A 6000-nucleotide genomic window follows, 5' to 3' on the forward strand; every position below is an offset into this window, starting at 1 on the left:
GGGGGGGGTACTTTGTGCCAAAATGTTGAATATAATTCTATGGTTGGCCATCGATTCCTGGTGCTTTTCTCAGTGTGAATGTCTTAACAGTATCTAATATTTATTATTTGTTGATCTCTGTTTTTAGTGATTATTTTTTGTCTACTGATATTGCTTCAGATTTATGGAATATAAGAAGGCTATCGGACAACTAAATGTTGTTTAGTTCTAATTTATATACATTTCATAGAAGCTTTTAAAATTGTCAGTAATCGCATTGTTTCTAATTACCGCTTATTTATTTTTATCTTCTTAAATTACAACTGGTTTAGCATGTACTCATTTTATGAGAGCTGCAAGATATTTACCAGGTTTATTTGCCACGACACTGAACAAAAATATGAACCCAACATGCAAAGTGGAGGAGTATTTCTGTCTGTAATAAAGGCATTTTGTGTGGAAAAACTCATTCTGATTGGCTGGGCCTGGCTCCCCAGTGGGCCCATCCATGGCTGCACCTCTACCCAGTCACGTGAAGTCCATAGATGGGAGACATTGATCTGCATATGAAGTTGTGTCTTGGCTCAGATTAGGAGCCAATCTGTAAATAGCACACCCAACCACCTCATCCCCATATTGTTATTTATCCTCTTGCTCTTTTGCACCACAGTATCTCTACCTACACGTCATCATCTGCACAACTATCACTCCAGTGTTAATGCTAAATTGTAATTATTTCGCCTCTATGGCCTATTTATTGCCTTACCTCCCTACTCTTCTACGTTTGTGCACACTGTACATAGATTTTTCCATTGTCTTATTGACAGTACGTTTGTTTATGTGTAACTCTGTGTTGTTGTTTTTGTCTCAATGCTTTGCTTTATCTTGGCCAGGTCACAGTATGTGAGAACTTGTTCTCAAATGACCTACCTGGTTAAATAAAGGTGAAATAAAAAATAAATAAAATAAAAGGAGGACAACAACTATCTCCTGGAGTTCAAAAATTGGCAACAGCCTGTAAGCTGCTAGCATTTCTTAATTAACATGTGTAGGAACTGAAATCAAGGTCTAAGTCGAGCTCTTTATGGAGAGAAGTTTGACATTTTGCAAACTAAACTAAATGCAAAACTCGTTTTTCAACCACTCCACAAATGTCTTGTTGCCTCTAACCCTAGGAAGCTCTTTGCCACCTTCTCCTCCCTCCTGAATCCTCCTCCCCCTCCCCCCCCTCCTCCCTCTCTGCAGATGACTTCGTCAACCATTTTGAAAAGAAGGTCGACGACATCCGATCCTCGTTTGCTAAGTCAAACGACACCGCTGGTTCTGCTCACACTGCCCTACCCGGTGCTCTGACCTCTTTCTCCCCTCTCTCTCCAGATGAAATCTCGCGTCTTGTGACGGCCGGCCGCCCAACAACCTGCCCGCTCGACCCTATCCCCTCCTCTCTTCTCCAGACTATTTCCGGAGACCTCACCTCGCTCATCAACTCATCCCTGACCGCTGGCTACGTCCCTTCCGTCTTCAAGAGAGCGAGAGTTGCACCCCTTCTGAAAAAACCTACACTCGATCCCTCCGATGTCAACAACTACAGACCAGTATCCCTTCTTTCTTTTCTCTCCAAAACTCTTGAACGTGCCGTCCTTGGCCAGCTCTCCCGCTATCTCTCTCAGAATGACCTTCTTGATCCAAATCAGTCAGGTTTCAAGACTAGTCATTCAACTGAGACTGCTCTTCTCTGTATCACGGAGGCGCTCCGCACCGCTAAAGCTAACTCTCTCTCCTCTGCTCTCATCCTTCTAGACCTATCGGCTGCCTTCGATACTGTGAACCATCAGATCCTCCTCTCCACCCTCTCCGAGTTGGGCATCTCCGGCGCGGCCCACGCTTGGATTGCGCCCTACCTGACAGGTCGCTCCTACCAGGTGGCGTGGCGAGAATCTGTCTCCTCACCACGCGCTCTCACCACTGGTGTCCCCCAGGGCTCTGTTCTAGGCCCTCTCCTATTCTCGCTATACACCAAGTCACTTGGCTCTGTCATAACCTCACATGGTCTCTCCTATCATTGCTATGCAGACGACACACAATTAATCTTCTCCTTTCCCCTTCTGATGACCAGGTGGTGAATCGCATCTCTGCATGTCTGGCAGACATATCAGTGTGGATGACGGATCACCACCTCAAGCTGAACCTCGGCAAGACGGAGCTGCTCTTCCTCCCGGGAAGGACTGCCCGTTCCATGATCTCGCCATCACGGTTGACAACTCCATTGTGTCCTCCTCCCAGAGCGCTAAGAACCTTGGCGTGATCCTGGACAACACCCTGTCGTTCTCAACTAACATCAAGGCGGTGGCCCGTTCCTGTAGGTTCATGCTCTACAACATCCGCAGAGTACGACCCTGCCTCACACAGGAAGCGGCGCAGGTCCTAATCCAGGCACTTGTCATCTCCCGTCTGGATTACTGCAACTCGCTGTTGGCTGGGCTCCCTGCCTGTGCCATTAAACCCCTACAACTCATCCAGAACACCGCAGCCCGTCTGGTGTTCAACCTTCCCAAGTTCTCTCACGTCACCCCGCTCCTCCGCTCTCTCCACTGGCTTCCAGTTGAAGCTCGCATCCGCTACAAGACCATGGTGCTTGCCTACGGAGCTGTGAGGGGAACGGCACCTCAGTACCTCCAGGCTCTGATCAGGCCCTACACCCAAACAAGGGCACTGCGTTCATCTACCTCTGGCCTGCTCGCCTCCCTACCACTGAGGAAGTACAGTTCCCGCTCAGCCCAATCAAAACTGTTCGCTGCTCTGGCTCCCCAATGGTGGAACACACTCCCTCACGACGCCAGGACAGCGGAGTCAATCACCACCTTCCGGAGACACCTGAAACCCCACCTCTTTAAGGAATACCTAGGATAGGATAAAGTAATCCTTCTCACCCCCCCCCCTTAAAAGATTTAGATGCACTATTGTAAAGTGGCTGTTCCACTGGATGTCATAAGGTGAATGCACCAATTTGTAAGTCGCTCTGGATAAGAGCGTCTGCTAAATGACTTAAATGTAATGTAATGTAAATGTTAACAAACTATAGTTTTGGCAAGTTAGTTAGGACAGCTATTTTGTGCATTACACAAATAATTTTTCCAATAATTGTTTACAGACAGATTATTTCACTTATAATTCACTATCACAATTCCAGTGGGTCAGAAGTTTACATACACTAAGTTGACTGTGCCTTTAAACAGCTTGGAAAATTACATAATATGATGTCATGCTTTAGAAGCTTCTGGTACACTAATTGACATAATTTGAGTCAATTGGAGGTGTACCTGTGGATGTATTTCAAGGCCTACCTTCAAACTCAGTGCCTCTTTGCTTGACATCATGGGAAAATCAAAAGAAATCAGCCAGGACCTCAGAAAATAAAGTGTAGACCTCCACATGTCTGGTTCATCTTTGGGAGCAATTTCCAAATGCCTGAAGGTACCACGTTCATCTATACAAACAATAGTCCGCAAGTATAAACACCATGGGACCACAGCCGTCATACCGCTCAGGAAGGAGACGCGTTCTGTCTCCTAGAGATGAACAAACTTCGGTGCGATCCAAATCAATCCCAAGACAACAGCAAAGGACCTTGTGAAGATGCTGGAGGAAACAGGTACACAAGTATTTACATCCACTGTCCTATTACGACATAACTTGAAAGGCCGCTCAGCAAGGAAGAAGCCACTGCTCCAAAACCTCCATAAAACAGCCAGACTATGTTTTGCAACTGCACATGGAGACAAAGATCATACGTTTTGGAGAAATGTCCTCTGGTCTGATGAAACAAAAATGGAACTGTTTGGCCATAATGGCCATCGTTTCGTTTGGAGGAAAAGGGAGCAGGCTTGCCAGCAGAAACACACCATCCCAACCGTGAAGCACGTGGGTGGCAGCATCATGTTGTGGGGGTGCTTTGCTGCAGGAAGGACTGGTGCAACTTCACAAAATAGATGGCATCATGAGGATGGAAAACTATGTGGATATATTGAAGAACATTTCAAGACATCAGTCAGGAAGTTAAAGCTTGGTCGCAAATGGGTCTTCCAAATGGACAATGACCCCAAGCATACTTCCAAAGTTGTGGCAAAATGGCTTAAAGACAACAAAGTCAAGGTATTGGAGTGGCTATCACAAAGCTCTGACCTCCAGCCTACAGAACATTTGTGGGCAGAACTGAAAAATCGTGTGTGAGTAAGAAGGCCTACAAACCTGACTCAGTTACACCAGCTCTGTCAGGAGGAATGGACCAAAATTCATCCAACTTATTGTGGGAAGCTTGTGGAAGGCTACCCGAAACGTTTGACCCAAGTTAAACAATTTAAAGGCAATGCTACCGAATACTAATTGAATGCATGTAAACTTCTGACCCACTGGGAATGTGATGAAAGAAATAAAAGCTGAAATAAATCATTCTCTCTACTATTATTTTGACATTTCATATTCTTAAAATAAAGTGGTGATCCTAACTGACCTAAGACAGGGGATTTTTACTTGGATTAAATGTTAGTAATTGTGAAAAACTGAGTTTAAATGTATTTGGCTAAGGTGTATTTAAACTTCCGACTTCAACTGTATCGTGGTGATTTTTGTCTAAAAATATTTTTTTACAACCTATGTGTTTGCATTGCTAATTGTATCAGTGTTTGCTGTTGGAGTCCGGAACATAAGTCCAGTCAATGCATTACTCCAAATTCATCTAGCCAACAATTTATTTATTAATCTATTCAATACAACGGCCGAACCATCGCACTTACCAAATGTACAAGCACAGCGGGACGAGCGAGGCCAGCCCGGCCTTACAGACATCTACTCACCTACCTGATGACAATACTACTGCTCGCCGGGGATGTCTAGATGAATCCAGACCTCACAGACGGACGCTCCTCCCCGGGCGTTCTCACGCCAGTCAAGGTAATCATCTACTGTCAACGGTGGCGGAGTTACCCCTGCGTAATATCCAGAGGTGGGACCAAGTCATTGTTTTACAAGTCACAAGTAAGTCTTAGCACTCAAGTCCCAAGTCAAGTCCCAAATCAAGACAGGCAAGTCCGAGTCAAGTATCAAGTCCTAAACTTTGAGTTTCGAAGTCCTAAACAAGTCATAATGTGCTCTTCACCAAATGTAATACCATTTCATATTTTTAACAAGAGTAATAGTAACCACACACACACACACACAGTAGACTAACGTATGTCAATGGTTTTAGGAACAGCAGTAACATCAGGCAGGATTTAGGCTACCAACTGCCTTGTCAGTTGTAGCTCAATCTTGGGTGCAACGTTCCTGCACTGACTGTATGGAGGCTCAATGACTTAAAGTTACGTTAGCCTACATGCTACAGCAGCAAAGTTATATATAGCTGTTGGCTATATAAGCCACGACTTACCGTTCTTTGTGCAGCTTCAAAAGTCGAACAAAGTTGGAAGTTGTTGCGCGTCCGTCTGTAATTTTCTTCCAGCATGTTTTGCAAGTTGCAATCCATTTTGTGTTGACTACAGTGTCGTCTTTATATCTGAAAATAATAATTTTGGATATCATCTTTCCAAGGGCTCAGACTGAATTAACCCACCGACATTCCTCTGCATTGCCACGCGCAACTTTTTCTCAGCTGGCACAATTGGATTGGCTGCTGTCCGATTCGAACTGTAATCTGTTATACCTGTTGAGTGTAGGGGGCAGTATTTCGATTTTTGGATGAAAAACGTACCCAAATTTAACTGTCTATTTCTCAGGCCCAGAATCTAGAATATGCATATAATTGTCAGATTTGGATAGTAAACACTCTAACGTTTCCAAAACTGTCAAAATATTGTCTGTGAGTATAACAGAACTGATAATGCATGTGAAAACCTGAGGAAAATTCAACCAGGAAGTGGCCTCTATTTTGAAAGCTCCATGTTCCATTGAATGCCTTCCCTCCATTTAAAGGGATATCAACCAGATTCCTTTTCCTATGGCTTCCCCATGTTGTGAACAGTCTTT

The sequence above is a fragment of the Oncorhynchus keta genome, chromosome 36, assembly GCF_023373465.1.
Source record: "Oncorhynchus keta strain PuntledgeMale-10-30-2019 chromosome 36, Oket_V2, whole genome shotgun sequence".
In the NCBI taxonomy this organism is placed as follows: Eukaryota; Metazoa; Chordata; class Actinopteri; order Salmoniformes; family Salmonidae; genus Oncorhynchus; species Oncorhynchus keta.